We start from the raw sequence: 16,697 nt of genomic DNA, 5'->3' as shown, positions 1-16,697 counted from the left end.
TTACATATTATAGCAAAAGTGTTCCCATCTCCATGGGAAAAAACACACTTTAAGAATTCTTCTTTGAAATCCATGCCTGAATTTTTGTTTAAGCAACATAAGGAATGAGGAGAAGTAGCTCCAGTTTCTTTCATGAATAAGATCCTTCATTCATGCCTTTCAAGGTACAATATATGGAACTTTATAAGTTTCAGTCAATAGCTTGGTCAAGCAACCAAATCTGAACTCTGATATTAGCAATTCAACCTTCTGAAACTAATGAGTCATATTATACCTTGCAGAAATTGTGGTTTCACTTTCCCTCAAAATGTAATCTGAGGCTGGTTAACTTATTTGAAATCAAAAAGCAGAAATAAATACATATGAGTTTTTAGAAAATAGACACTGCACAACATAACAGGCTTAGCATATTTTAGATAATTGAGCTGCTCCATGGCTACTATTGTGCCCTCACACTACACTGTGCCTGTAAACACAGTTATGGCACCTAAGCGAAGGAACATGTGGGAGAAAAATATAGAAAAGGCAGATTGAATAATCTGTGGTCAAGTTAGAACTATTATAAAGGAAAGTTTGTTCAGCATGTTTTGGTGCAAGTTAGAACAATCTTCATGCTTTTATACTTTACAAGTGGGATTACACACAAGTTGAGTACCAGTATTTTCATTAAAAACACTCAAATTAGGCAACAGCAAGAATTGTTACAAGCTTGTTCAAATTTCAGCAGGATGCTTTGTATTTAAAATTTTTAAAATGGGATAAAAGCTAAAAAATAAAAGCAAGTCCGTTATTTTTCATCCGTTTTAAACTTTACAAACACTTAAAATTTCCTGAAAAATAAATGGAAGGTTTAGGTTTTTGTCAAATAACAGTATTCAAAACATCATAACTTCAGTCATTTTAAAGTTCAATTGACAAATATAAAACTGGTTCAATCCAGTTTAAATTCCCTCTCTGAATTTGGTAACAGCCAGCACACAAACAAAATAGTTATTCAAATAGCTGTGTAAGTTCAAAACTTTTGGAATGAACAACAGCCTTCACCAACTTTGCAGAGATCATCTCATTTACAGTGTTTTTCCTCTGTTTCTGAGTCTGATTATCTCCATATGCTTGTATCAGATGTAAAATGGTGTAACAAACACCACAGTCAAAACAACAGTCTGACTGACTCAGCTGACTCTTTCTCTGGACTGAAGGGTTTCAATGGGCTTTCTAAAATAAATAATGAGAATATATTTTCTTTCACACTACTAACATTGGACACTCCACAAGAGACAAACTGTTTTATACCAATGGAAAAAGAGCTAAGATTATATTTTGATAAAAATTTTAAAGTTATGTCTATAGATATACGTCAAAGAAGAGAGGGTAAGGGTGGTAAGCTGACTTTTATCTTGTTCAGTTCTGCCACATAAACATATTTCTTTTCTACAGGCAAGTTCTATGTCTTGTGTCCTATTGTTTAAGAAGTTTAGCATTCAGGTGGCCAAATACTGCTGCCCTTAAGAAAGTAATTGGGGCCATAAATCACCTTGAGTACCATTTTTAGGAGCCAAATGCCCATGCCACAGAAAGGGACTACATGATGGCACAGTTACTCTGAGCCGTAGAAAGAGGTCACCAAACTGGGAGTATGCCATGGATTGTGACCCACAGGGTTTCTGGCTACACTGTAAATGCAGCCAGTGCCAAGTCAGATTCCTTCTCCATGCACAGCACCCTACACATGTATGGGCATTAGATCCTCTCACCAGGTAAAAAGGAATCACCATCCAGGAATTCTCATTTTCTGCTTCAGCCCTGAAAATGGCTGTGGGCACATCCAGTATCAGTAATGGTTTCTGATGTCAAACATATGGGGATAATGCAGTCAAATCCACATCAAAAACTGAGAGGACCCAGATGTTCTGGGGTCCCCCAGGGAGCCTCAAAGTTCAGTCATTTATAAACTTCCCATACTGAGATATTTTTCACAAGAGAACTCCGTTCAGATGAAGATGCCTGAATGATTGTTTGTGGAAGGCCAGAACTACAGCTGCCACACACAGGGATAAGCACACCAACTGCAAATAATAAAGGGGATATCTGACCCAGCAAGTGTGATAACAGCAGATATTTAGGGTCATCAGCACTCAGCAGCACCATTCACACACAAAGCAGCTGACTTATGACATCCAAATCAATATATTCACAACTCATAACAACACGCCATTCATTCTTCTGAACTAGAGAACGATATTCAAAAAAGCTCAGATCCTTCTCCCATACTCAGTTGGAGACCATGAATTATTTAATTTCTTGGTTGCCTTTGTGTGTGTAGCAGGGGGACCTAGTTTTCTTTTGGCTTGACAGTTATATCATGTTGTATTTTTCCCTCCCAAAGCCTTCATGCAGCTTTTGATGTGAAAGCTTAGCTTTCTGTAGACAACTGCTATTTCAAATTAAAAGCTGCATGAGTTGTTGACAATATAAGACTTTATATTTAATTCTCCCTTCATAGTTCACAAAACGTCTATTTCTATCGTTCATTCCATGTTACTTCATAGAGGAGATTACTACTGCAGCACACACCCTCAAAGCCATCTTTCTCATCAACAAAACGTTGTTTGTAGCAGCCACACATCAATGACATTTCTTCAAGCCTGCGACTGTTGCTTTTTCATAATTATATTTTCTAATCCCCCTTTACACACGAGAGCTCAATTCACTTCCTGGTACAATGCATTAGCATCCTCTTCAAATCCATTAGCAGTACCACAAGACTCCCAGCATCTCTCCCTCTACATAATAGTATGTTATTAAGTTACCATACAGCAGGCTGAAGACTATGAATATTTTAAGTCCCCTGTATGTACCAAAGCAGAGAAATCTATCCTACTCTTTTACCATATTGGAAATATTCTAAGACACACTTATGGGCTTCATTAAACTCGTGTTTCTGGCACAAAATTATATGGTATATTTTAAAAAGAGATTTAATACTTAGTATGATGGCAACAGCATAATCTCTCTGGTCATTTTCAGCCCATAACACTCAATAGTGGGTGACCACAGTCTAGCACACAGCTAAGCCAGGCACAATATTCCAAACATGTTCAGTAAAGCAAAACAAATTAATTTAATGAGCTGCTGTTAGGAATATTAGGTGTAAATGATATTATCAAAACAACTACTAGGATGTTTCAAAATGTTTCATAGAGTCTATAAGTGAGTTGACATACTACAGACCCTTTGGGGTTTGTTTTGTCCCACTCCCAAAAAAATAACATTTGTTTTGAAGCATTTGAGGCATTTTTCTGAATAAATTCTCACGTGTTCATACTAAAACTCATTTAGCCTTTTTGAATTAATGGCAAAGTCTGCAGTTGCAATGAATGGGGCAAAAAGCATGGATTACCCTGATTTCCACCCCTTGCAAGCACAGGTCCAAAACAAGGTTGAAAACCTGATGTCTAGCACAAGGGCAACAGATGCAGTTAATTAATTCCCAGTTCTCACAGGCCTCCCCAGCAACAAATTCCACAACTTTTTCAAAGGCATCAGCAAAAAAGAGCTCTCTTCTAGATATTTTCCATGCCAGAAATCCAGGTGGGTTCACATATGGGTTTTGAAATTTCTTGGGTGGCATATGGAGCTTCTATGTTTCAATCTAAGAGCTCTGATTCAACTTAAAAAAAAGAAAAAAAAAAAAAAAACAAAAAAAAAAACACACCCCACAGCAGCCAGCTCTTAATGCTATTCTAATGCATATCCCTGCAATGATTTTGAGGTATTCTGCTTACAAGTAAGCAATATCCCAGTGCAAAGAGTGCTGGTGGAGCCTGAATAGGGTATGTGGGCAGAAAGCAGCACAGGAACTCAAGCCACAGCATAGAATTGCCATTTTATTTTATCCTCTCCACTCCAAACACAAGGCTTATTTCATTTCACCAGCTTTTCCAGCATGAGCTAGCCTTTATTTTTTGTTCATTCTTCTTCTACTTTCACTATTTCACCTGCCACATTTTGTCATCTTCCTGCTGCACCCAGGAAATGCTGCTAAAAAGCTTAAAACAGTGGTGAAGAACCCCCAATCAGTAAGTAGTTCTATACAAAAGGTTTATGCAAGATAACGTCCATTCTCACACACAGAAACATTTTTTCAGAGTGGTCTTTTCTTCTCAGTTTTACAGCTGACATATCTGAAGCAAATTAAAGGTGAGGAATTTGCCATCATTAGATCATTTTCCTCTGACTGAATTTGAACCCCTCAGATTTCCAGAACTTTGCAGTACCCATTAAGCTGCAGCTATGGGTCTGGCACACCTTAGGTTCCTAGAAAACAGCAATGCTTCTGATGCAGAAGAAGATTTATCAAAACATATGCTGATGAATCAAAATCAGCAGGAATTCCTCAACTAGAGATAGCCAAATGCTCTGTCATAGAAAAAGTGCCTTTCTTGAGCAGTCTGTATCCTTCTTTGGACTGCAACCATGTAGAGAGCCCCAAAAATAAATAGAATCAGTTATTTATTAATTCATTTTATTTAGATGCTAAAGTCATCTACACCATATCTGAAATTATATCAGTAGTTGCATCTGATACAAAAGTAAGGACTTTTATAACACTGTGTGAAGATTCTGTCCTGTCATCAGCAAATTTGCAGACTACCAGTCAGGAAACTCAGCCACAGGCCAAAGACATAAACCACTGAACAAATAACTGCCATAGAAATATGATGTCAGGATTTAGGGGATTGAGCCACTCCTTCATTACATTTGATCCAATTTCCCCAGATTCTGAGATTACTGGATGCAAAGGGTTTCTCTTCATCACCTCTAATTTACTATTACAAATTGCACATGATTCAGCGGTGTCTGCTGAGAAAAAGAGAGCATGTGAGCAAGTAATCAGTAGTGCTGTTCCCAATAATCAGCCAGATCAGCCCCCATCAAAGTACCGAAAGTAAAGCTCCTTATCAAATTCCATGCTTTCCTCCCATTTCTTTTCTGCAGGGCCTGGGTGAGACGGCAGCCACAGCATGAGACAGTAATCTCACTAGTTAGCATTAACAATAATAAAAATGAAAAAAAAACAACCTCTTTCCTCCCTTGTAAGTAAAAGGCATACAGAATTCAAAGATATTCCTGTTATTAAAGCCATAACATATTATAAAAGAGTGAAATGGAAAGAGTTGGAAGCAGCATGGAGCAATCCAGTGGTGACTCACAGTGGGAGTTATCAAAGCTGTTTAGTAGGTGAATAAGTTACCTGAATCAGGTAACTGAGCTTGGTCAGGAAAAAACCTCTCTTTAAATCCAGGTACTGCAAGGATTCTTGCCAAATAAATAATTTGGCAAAGCGCAGGCACTCAGTGGTGTTCACACTGCCTGTACAGCCTTTGTGTGTTCACTCAGCAGGCATGTTTGCTTTCACATGTAGGTATGTTTTGATCTCAGGACAGCAGTTGCTGCTTTTGTAGCTTTAAAATGTTTTGTGACTCTTACTGACAAACACAATGTGTTTTGAGCAAAAAAGATTCACTTAATGGGGTTGATTAGCTACAGACCAGCTCTGTCATAATTCATAACTTGCAGTGGTTTGGTAAGAACCAAGACAATCACCCTAGAGCTGAGTTTGGTCTGTAGAATTTCATGACAGTCTGTCTTTCACAATGTTATGGTATCATGAATACTGGAGTCCTTTCCTCTGAGAACACAACCCTCTCTATTAACACTGGCTAACGAAGCATTTCTTCATTGCAATAAGACTGAGAAATAGGTCACCATCATACAAAGAGAGAAAAGTGAGGCCTGAAAGGGTCTGTCAGCATTTTAGGCATAAAAGAACAAATACTTTACAGAGAAGGTCAATAGAATGACTCTCATTTACTAAGTTTACTGAACCACCCCACTATCCCAAGAGAGATTTTTCACACCTAGCTGACCAGATGACTCTGACAGAGTACCACCATGCATTCACTTTTCAGCTGCACTGTACCTGTGTAACAAACCTCACCAGAGGACCTGCTGCTCATGTGCTTCATACACCCAAAAAACCTGACACATTCAGGGTGTAACACATGCACTGTGTCTGTGCAACTTCAGATCCAGTTGCATCACTGGCACAACAGGCAGCCTAAATTTTTAAGTGTTCTGCATGACAGCTTCAGAATTTTCAATCTTATATGTAGAACAGCAGATTCAAAATGCAGAGAAAGTACTGCCCTGGTTTGTTCACTCACTCTCTGGCCACTTTCATGTCTTTTCCACTCAGTCCTCTTCTGTCTTTTTTTTTCTGCTATGAGCTCCATCCATGAAGCAGGAGCAGCCTGTTTGTGTTCCTGACATGCAGGCCAAGGAGCTATGACTCATCTGAGCATTTACTGAGCTGCCTTCTGATACAAATCAATAGTAGGAATGGAGTGCAAAGATGACAGGAATCACTTTGCCTTGTGATCACCTAACAGGACTCAGGTGTCTGCCTCATTCTCACCACAAGTTACACAAGACACTCAAGGGCCTACGTGCAGGTCTCATGGGCTGCTTCAGATGTCAAACAAAGTGATGTTTGTAGGTGTCACAGTGTCCTACCAACCTCTCCCAGACAGCATGGCCATCCCACACAGCTAGTGCTGTTCTTCACACACCCAGGCAGGTGGCTCAGATACCCTTGGACATCACCCTTCATGGTTAGGCAACAGAGACTTGGTGGAATATTGCCATTCAGGTACACCAGGAGAACATGACAGAGACCCTTCAGAATTCTTTCTAGTGGTGTGCCAATAACTTACTTTCTCTTGTTTTCCTTATTTGGAATGCAAGTGAAATAGCATTTAATTAGCACTATATTGTAAATCATTATTGAAACCCTGGTTGCTAAGTCCTTTGAAGGAGAAATGAACCAGGTAAACATTAGTGTCACTATTTCCTCCAGGTCTTATTTTCAGTAGACCATGGCATGGTAAACAAGAACTTTTGTACCTATTCTGACTTTCAAAACACAAAGGAAGACATTGAGGTACAGATCTTTTGAAACTATTTAGACATCCAACCACTCTGTGTTCCACTCTCTGGGAGTCTTAGGCCCCCTTGAAGTTGTGGTTATTGATCACCCATTGTGTTGACAAATGATTTGTAGACTTGTGCTGCAAGTCAGATCAGGGTTAAAAATAAACACTCCTTTTCAGAGGAGAATTTAAACCAGCTCACTGAACAGATTAACAGTCCGTGGCCCAACAAATAGTTGTATCAGCACAACTGACAGTGCAGGAGGCTGTGGTTTGGGGGTGGGACTCAGCAACTGCAGCTGGTATGCCTCAAGTTCTAATCTCCTCTTCAAGGTACGTAAACTTTGAGCATACCTGAAAAAATCTGGCTCCTGTTCTTTACAAAAACTTGCAGGCATTTTCCAAGTGAATTAGCAAATTATGAAACCAAAGAAAACTTCTCAGAGCGTGATTGCGGCAAATAGCATGAATGCATTAACATGGTATTTCCAATGAAAAGGAACACTGTGATTAACAGCATTCTGCATGAATCATATGAGCCTGGTAAAAGGGAAATTAATAGAATTAAGTCTTGTGTTCTTTTCCTTCTCTCCCTCTTATTTCTGTATAATGTATAACACATCATCAAATATAAAACCAAGTAGGTAGGAAATACTGAAAATACTACAAAATAGGTGAAGTTTCTGAAAGTTTATCATCCTTTTGCACATACTAAAGAAAAAACTTTCAAGGAAATACAAACTGCCTTCCTGTGCCCTTTGAACTTAATTGAACTTAAATGAGTGTAACTATGAGGCTACAATACAGGAGGATTAGTTTTCCACAGGTTCATTTATTAGCAGCATGCTGCAATTATCAACAAGGTGAATCAACAAGCATGAAGTACACTGGGCTGCCTATGTCTGACTAATACAGAACAAGTTCTCTTGCACTCAGAGCCAAGGAATGCCATGCTGCTGCGCAGGGCTTCAACTCAATGTCCTACATCAGTGCCAGAAACATCCACTCCTTGCAAAATGGATGACTTATTCAAAACCAGCCTGTTAACAGGCAAATTCCTGTGTTACAGGGGAGGGTTTTCAAAGCAGGGCTAAGGATTCCACACCTTTGCCAACAAACACTGTAGCAAGTGGGAATTTATCTCATTAATTTTGGTGGATTTGTTTCAAGTCCTTGAAACAAATGATGAGAGGACTTTATCTTCAGTTAAGATACACGTCACTTTAGTCATCATGATCTAGCTAAATAGTAAGAGCAATAATGCATTAGTAGTGTAGTAGCTCACCCACTCTTTTCACACCAGCCACAAGAGACATTTTTTACTTATCCAGAAAGGCACCACAAAACATTGTCCAGAAACTGCCGTGCACGTGTGATTTGATCTTAGAAGTGGTCCTAAAGGAATAATGACAGAAAAAAACCCAAAGCACAGCAGTTCTTCTCTAGAGACCACCAACAGGACACGAGGAACTGGAATGAAGCAGCACCAACGGAAGTTTGGATCAGGCATTAGGAGGAGAAAGAGAAGGTTCCTTACTGCCAGGCAGTCACTGGAACAGGACTCTCAGCAAATGGGTCATGGCATCATGCCAGAGTTCAAAGAACATCTGGATGATACTCTTAAACATGGGATCAGTCCTGTGAGGAGCAGGGTATTGAACTCCAAGATCCTTATGTGTTCCTTCCAACTTGATATATCCTATGATTCAATTATTAATTCAGGTGTCCTGCTGTGACCTGTAAGTTTGCTCACTGCAGAAGACAAGATTCTTCAGGCAAAGGTTAAGCACTGAAAATAGGCTTAAAGTACCTGATTTTCTTATTAGCCTTTGGTATATCTTAAAATGAGGGAAATAATTATTTACTCCAAAAATATTGGAAAAGAAGGCTAAAGTGTGTCATAAAATTAGTCCTTTGTTGGTTGCAGGTTGGTTTCCTCCATCCTACTGGAAATATATACCCCAGTCACTATATGACACAGGTCTATTCGTACTCCTGATGCTAAATGTGAGCACTGTTCATTGCAGTCACAAACATTCCCAAGTTGAAAGAGACCTTTCCAAATAATGTTAACTTCCTTCTTCCATGGAGCAAGTCATGTTCTGGAGTCTTCCCTAAAAGTTCATAGACAGAGGTAGCCAAACATAACCAAAAGGTGACATCATAATCTTTAAAAACTTTAGTACCAAATTGAGAAGCCAGTCAGTCCACCCCTCTCTCTCAGCATTTAAGTTGTGATGTCCTTACACATGAAGGGATATATGCACATTCTTGAACCAAACCAAATTGACAGTATCCCCAGCCTAAATAAATCAGCTGACTGAAACCAAATCTCTGAGACTCCTTATTCCTCCTCCTCACTTTTTAATATAACATCAGCAAGTGCATTAGATGTTTTGAGAAGTGTTTGGGGCATTTTATGAAAGAGGTAAATCACTGGATTTGTACCAAATCTAATTTTACAGCAGATTTCCACAGAAGCCTAGCAAATACAAAGTTTAACATCAGCCACTTATCAAATGTCAGTTACCCTGCTCCCAGAGGATATTCTAGAGGAGGCATTGGGGCTAATTAAATATTCACTTGTTTGCAGCATTAAGTCCAAAAGCAGAAAGAGTTTTCTGGTAACATATTGGCAGTAGACCATGTTAGAGAACTGAGTGGATTTTAAACTGCTGTTTCAATGCCTTTGCACTGTAGTTGCCTTGCAATAATTAACACAGAGTTTGATAAGTCTATATGTGTTAACTAGGATATCTGTGTCAGGACTTTAGAGAAGAATATTTGGGTTATTTACACAAAGCCCCTTTGAAGTGTTTGACTATTTTGGTCTCTGTTTTACTCTTCTGAGGCAGTCTTGTCTCATTGTAGTTTATCCCTTATTATTATTTTTTGTTGTATTGCATAACTTTCCAATTTACTCGAAAAAAACAGATAAACTCCATACATTTTCAGTTTATACATTTTCCTAATTCTAACTTTGACCTTTATTATATATCTAGCTAGTGAGTCACAAAAATATAAATCTGTACTAAGAAAATTTGACAATTAACAAATGGTCCTGATTTCAGTACAGATAAAAGCCAAAATTAAAAAAAAAAAAAGTTAAAAGCCTGAGGAAAAATCACAATGATCAAAAATTTTGGTTTTGTTTTCCCATTTTAACTCTATTTCAACCTCTGCTGAGATAATGTTTCTACAGGTAAACCTGGAGCTTTACGGTATGAAAATGTCATTTTGAGACATTTTGACAGTTCAAATCCTTCCCCTCACACACACTGAAAAATCTTCATTTTGAAAAGGCTATCCAATAAGCCTGTTCACACAGCAGTGCATAGTTTGTGAAAACAGTCATTTCTGTATGATAAAAATTTTCTTAATCAATGTGGGGGCAAAAGGTCATACGTGCCAGGCTGTCAAGAAGAAGGGCATATAAAATGCCCTTCGCTTTCAGATGAAGACAGTTCCATCATATCTCACAAAATCTAGCAGGTATTAATATATTAAACAAATGTAATCTGGGATGGAGTGTCAATTACCAGCTGCCTGGAAATAAAGGCTTCTCACTCAGACCCCTGTTACTCCCCATGCAATATTTGTCTCAAATTTCTGGCAATGCAAAGCTTTTCAGATACCCACAGCATGACATATTCTAGACACAGACCTCTCTGGTTTCACTCCTTCCAGATGAGGCTCCTATGGTGTCCATCACACTCCTCACTGCTTTATCTCCCCCAGCCCCAGGGCTGGCAGCACAATGCCGTGCTCTGGAATCAGGTGGATGCAGCTGTGTCTGGCACAGGGCTTCCAGGGAGAGCCAGCCCCTGTACCAGGGAGCACCAGCCTCCAGCAGCACTCTGCACATGCAGGCAGCCCTGATGCAAAGCAGACTCTGCCTGGCTGCAGCCCTTTTGTGTCACATAATCCAGTGCAGCAGAGCAGGGAAGAAAAGGATGGGACAGGGCAAGATCGCTTATAGCCATATAGGCTGGCATGCAGAGCTCTGTGTGCCAGGCCAGGAAAAGCCTGTGAGGCCTCTGTGTGGCTCCATCAGGCACACAGAAATGTGCAGGGTAGGTGAGGAATGCTGCACCTCCCTGCTGCAGATACGTGAGCAGCCAGTGTGAAACACTCCCACAGCGTTCCACATGTTCCATTTTTTCCTCTCCTTAGTGTATCCCTGCCCACCAAGCTTTAAATGCAGCTTATTTGCCATTTTCTCAATAACAACACACAGATTCTGACTATTTGTTTTTGTTTGTTTGTTTTGTTTTTTTTTTTTTTTAAGGTATGAATTTCTATGGAGAAGCTACCTCTTTAACTTTATTGTTATGGTTCAGGCCACTTCACAGACTTGACAAGAAAGTAAAGTCACTTTTTTAATGGATGCATTGGAATTCTACCACTGCAGTGAGCTCATAAATTGTTTCAAAGCCATGCACACAGAAGAGACCAGAACCTTTCAGAAAATCATGATCCCCTTCATGGATATAACAAAATACAGCAACTCCAAGCAGCCACACAGCAAAGTATATGCCCCTTACAGTTTTGCTTATACATCAAACTTACAAAAAGTTGGCACCTAGATGCAAAATATAAGGTTATTGCCAAATAAGGCTTTACATAGTCATGCTTTATCTAGTCGAGGAGTTTGCACCTATCTCCATCTACATAATCTAGGTGCATGCAACATCCATATATAACTTAGACTGTCCCAGACTTAAAACTCCCTACAAAATTCCAGGACAAAACACTGCAAACTGTAGCTCAGCATGATCAGAAAGAAATGTGAAAGGACAAACTAAGGAAAGAGATTATTTCTGCTCTGCCTGTTTAAATGTTAATAAAAGGTTGCAGTAATGACAACTTTCCTGTGTGTTGTGATTATGCTTTAAAGAAATTGGAAGCACACATTCTGGTACACCAAACCTCATCAACAGCATTGATTCTGAAAATGGAGGATAATGCAGTCTCTTCCATGTAGTCAATATTAAAAATCATAAGCACCTTAAAATGTCCGATAAACAGTATACAGCTCACACATGCTCAGACACTAGGCCAGTTAATATTTTATGGTTTATCTGATCAAGTTAACAAAAGACTTTAAGTTGGAGTGGAGGCATACACTGAATATTTCATCACCTTCTTAAGTGCATAATACAGACAAGACTTTTTTTTCCCCTTTGGGACAAATAAATGTTATTACTGATGGGAATCAGTTTGGCAATTAGGTTAAATCCAACTGAAACCAACCAGAATCTGAGTGCTGAAGACATCACAGAGCTAAAACATATTCAGCCGACTCTATTAATTTACATGATGAAGCAGAAATGTTGATAGCAAAGCTTGTGTAACTCAGCAAGCTGAGGTTACATTAACACACAAGAAAACACTGCTTTGTGCTTTTTTTCTTATAGTTAATTTGCAGTTTTCAGGAGCAGCTATTCTTTTGCACAGCAGACAATATGATATACCTAAGGCTTTTCATTCCAGCTTCTGATTTAAAGGTCTTCAGCTTGTGCTACAGACCTTAGCCTTGAAGCCAAGTGCAAATTAGCTTTAAATCAATGAAGCTGATTAAAGCTTCATTGTGACTGAGCCCTTTAATAGAAGGAGAAGCGGGGGATGGTAAAGACCCACTTGAACGTGGCAAAAGAGCTGCCTCTCAACTCAGAACATATGTAATGCTTTTCAGCTCCACTTTACCCTGACAAAACCATGAAGGGTTTAAGGCCATTTACCTGCTGACAGGGTAAAACCAAAGTCCCAATTCAGTGGGAAAGGCCAAGAATCAGATGTTGCTAGGCAAGCTGAAAGTAAAAGGTTGCTTTCAGAAATAGTGGCGGGGGGGAGAAAAGAAGGGAAAGCCAGGAGGTAGACATCAAAATATCTCTCCACAATGGAACCAAAGAATAAATTTCCCACCTTCCTTTCTGCTGTAGCAGAATTTTTGGGAAATTTTGGTTTTGTTTTGGTGTGGTTTTTTAAATTTGTGTTTTATTTTTAATATACAAGTTGCTATTTAGAGAAGTAAGTTGTAGGCAAGATGTAGTGCCATGAAAGGAATTAGTTCTTTCATGGAGTTCCACACTCAAAACAAGCCACTTGTCTCCAGGGGCTTGCTCTCTTGGAATGCAGACAACCTGCCAGATTCACCTTTAAAAAACAATGACAGTACCAAATGGGAGCAGGGGAAGATCCTTACAGTGCTTTGAATAACACCGTGGGAATCCACATTACACAAATGCTGGGTTTGCTTTACTTTCTTTCCTTGTCCTTTACTGCAGCACAAAAATACGTAACTTTATCAAATAGGTTTCTTTCTACACACATTTGAGAATCTTCACACAACATTAAAATATAGAAATAACACCACATTCCAAGATACTGAAATTCACTTCTCCCACCAGAATAGATAATGCTCAGTGTATTGCTAAATTACACACAGAGCACCAAGATAAATTTCACCACACTCCTGTTTGAAATCTTAGCCTTGAAGGTGAATTTTTCCTCTGGTGGCACCTCAGTCATCTCAAGTGCCTTGAGTTCTTGACTTTCACCTCCAGACATAAGAGACAACAATACTGAAATTCCTGAGACTATAAGGTGCTGCAAAGGGAAAATAAAGTTGCAATGCACTGAAAAGTTGAAAATTATAATAGAAGTAGCAACAATCATGCTTAGAATAAAAAAGCCTTAATATTAGACAAGTGGACTAACAATACAGCCCAGTGTTTGACAAATGGTTATCTGAGAAAATGAAGAAGTCATGTAAGGAAAGCAATCCTGGATAGCTTGCTTGGTATGCAAAGTTAACCTTTTAAGTTATCCCTACTTCACTTACTCTTCCCTGACCTATTATACAATCACTCTGAGCAGATGCCAATTTAGCTCTAGCACCACACTCTACAAACTTCAAATCAGTCACAATAAATGATAGTGTGTGGTAATAAAATATTAAAAACCTGTTACAAAGATTCACTCACCCAGAACTCATTTTTTGGAAGACAAAACAAATCCCACAGGTAAATTCAGACTCAGGATTAAAAGCTGAAATTCTCTCAGAGCAGAGTTCAACACATGGACAGTCTACCAGTTGCAGTGTCCAATTCCCTTATGTTATCACCTGTCTTTTGTGTACAGAAGGCCTTAGGCTAGATTATTGTCCATTTTCTGGAGCTATGAAAAATATTTGGGAGCACAAACTTTTCATTTGTCTATCACAACTAACTCATGAACTAGCTGTATGGATTACCCTGGAGTATAAGTTAATTCAGCAACAATTGATGGGAGATCATTTTTTAGGGCACTTAATGTATTTATAACCTCCCTGTTGGGGACAGGGACACCTTCCACTAGATCAGGCTGTTCAAAGCTCCATCCAGCCTGGCTTTGAACACTTCCAGGGATAGGGTGCCCACAGCTTCTCTGGGCAACAAGTTCCAGTGCCTCACCACCCTCACAGTAAGGGATTTCTGCCTAACATCCGGTCTAGACCTACTGTCTTCCAGTTTGCATCCATTCCCCTTTGTCCTGCCACTACATGCTCTTGTATAAAATCCCTCTCATCTTTCTTGTAGGCTCTCTCCAGGTACTGGAAGGCCACAATTTGGTCAACCCAAAGCCTTCTCTTCTCTGGGCTGAAGAAACCAAATTCTCTCAGCATTTTCTCATAGAAGAGGTGTTTCACCCTTCTGATTGCCTTGATGGCCTCCTCTGGACTTCCTCCAAAAGGTCAGGGACGTTCCTGTGCTGGAACCCTGGAGTTGGATGCAGCACTGCAGTGGGGTCTCACCAGAGCAGAGCAGAGGGGCAGAATCCCCTCCCTCACCCTGCTGCCCACACTGCTCTGGATGCAGCCCAGGACACAATTGGCTTCATGTCTGGGAGTGCACACTGCTGGGTCACATCCAGCCTCTCATCCACCAGCACCCACAATTCCCCCCCAGTCCTTCCTTCCTTCCTGGATTTTAGTAATAAGATATCTACACTGCATAAGGAGAAGGAAATATTTTATCATCTCTACACAGTACTTTTCTTTGGCCAATCTATGCATCATTCAGAATGAGAAGCAACTTTTTATCATTAATTGGCCAAAATAAAATATACTTGGAAAGACAGCAGTGCACCTCTGACTGAAGAAACAGACTTACAGATGATAGTAGTCACCCACCTCACACCTAAAAGTCCAACAACAAGGGACCCAGAGCAGAAGCACTCACATCATAGATTTACAATTTTAGGCTCTGGTCAGAAAGTTGGCAGTTTCAAAGGCTTAAGTGTTTTTGGTTTGGGTTGGGTTTTTTAATAATCTACTATAAAACATCAAGCTCTGAAGCAAGGGGAGTGTTTGCTGCACCAATAATGATGCTTTTGATCTCATTTCCATATTTTGCTAGTGGGCTTCTCAAATATTGCAAGTTCCATGTTGCCACAGATTTGACCAGAGCAGTGATAAAATCCTACTATAAGTGAAGGGAAATCCTCTTCAGTGATGGGTGTTCCCCCTCCAACACATTCCACATTTTGGGTTTTTTCCTTCTTCTAACACAATAACATCAGCTGGCTGTCAGTGCGCTAACATTTACCATGTCCTTTAAAAACTTTTAACAATATTAGTCATCCAAATCTTTCCTAATTTGAATTCTCTTTGCTACTCATGGAATGTATTTTGGTATTTGAACAAGTTGAATATCAGTAATAGGACTTGGGGGAAATGGGCAACTGTTCTGTGTCTGGGAAAAGGTGGGACCTGATGAGGGATTCTTATTATCTGTGGCATTAACTAGCTGGCAGAATAGAAAGGTTTTTTGTGTAGGCACTATCCACAGCTCTCTGAAAACACATTAGTTTGGAAACACACAAAGAAACAAAAGTTTACCATAGAACAGCACAGATTTTTACCCACCAAAATTGCAACAGACATCTCTCAAAGCCTTCAAGATTACTAAGCAAAAGCAACTGTTCTACTCAGTGATGATATCTGTATGTTAGGCACCGTAAATTGACCATAAATTTGCTCTCAGTGCTTCCTGAAATAGCAAACAGACAAATTTATGGGAGTCAGTTTTCTGATCTGTCCATAGCGGCTCTTGGCATAGGACTTGGAGACCTCATTTAATTTCCAGCTGCACTCCACACAAGCTTCAAAAGTCAGCACCTCTATTTCTCTATTTACAATCTTGGAACAGCCCCTGCCACGAGGCAGTGGAGCAGACAGAAGGACTGGTACAACCACAGGGCTCCAGACACAGTTTGTCGAGCTACCTCTACCAAGACAAACTTGTTATGCCACTCAGGGGCTCAGATCCAGCAACTGCTACTCCCTCTGTCCCAAGAAATGTGGAATACTGCAGAACATGTCTTTTAATGACTGCATCTGAGCTGCTACAGACAAGACTTGTAGACCACTGGTTCAAGGCATTTTAGCACTAGATGTCCTAAATTAAAATAAATGTGAAGTGCCCATAATTAAAGACTCACAGATAATTTGAGAAATACATTAAAGTCCAAGAATGATCAAATATTACTGGATATTACTGGATGAGGCCTCACACTTCACAGCACAGGCAGAACAAATGGGGTTTCAGATAGCCTTCAATACAGACAGCTAAAGACTCCTAAACAGTACTGACCTGCTATCAAGACAGGCACTGTCTATCCTTACATCCTAAAAGTGTTTGCTGGTATCACAGGAAATGCCAT

Source organism: Melospiza melodia, chromosome 1 (assembly GCF_035770615.1).
Source record: "Melospiza melodia melodia isolate bMelMel2 chromosome 1, bMelMel2.pri, whole genome shotgun sequence".
NCBI lineage: Eukaryota > Metazoa > Chordata > Aves > Passeriformes > Passerellidae > Melospiza > Melospiza melodia.
This window is presented reverse-complemented; position numbering follows the sequence as displayed.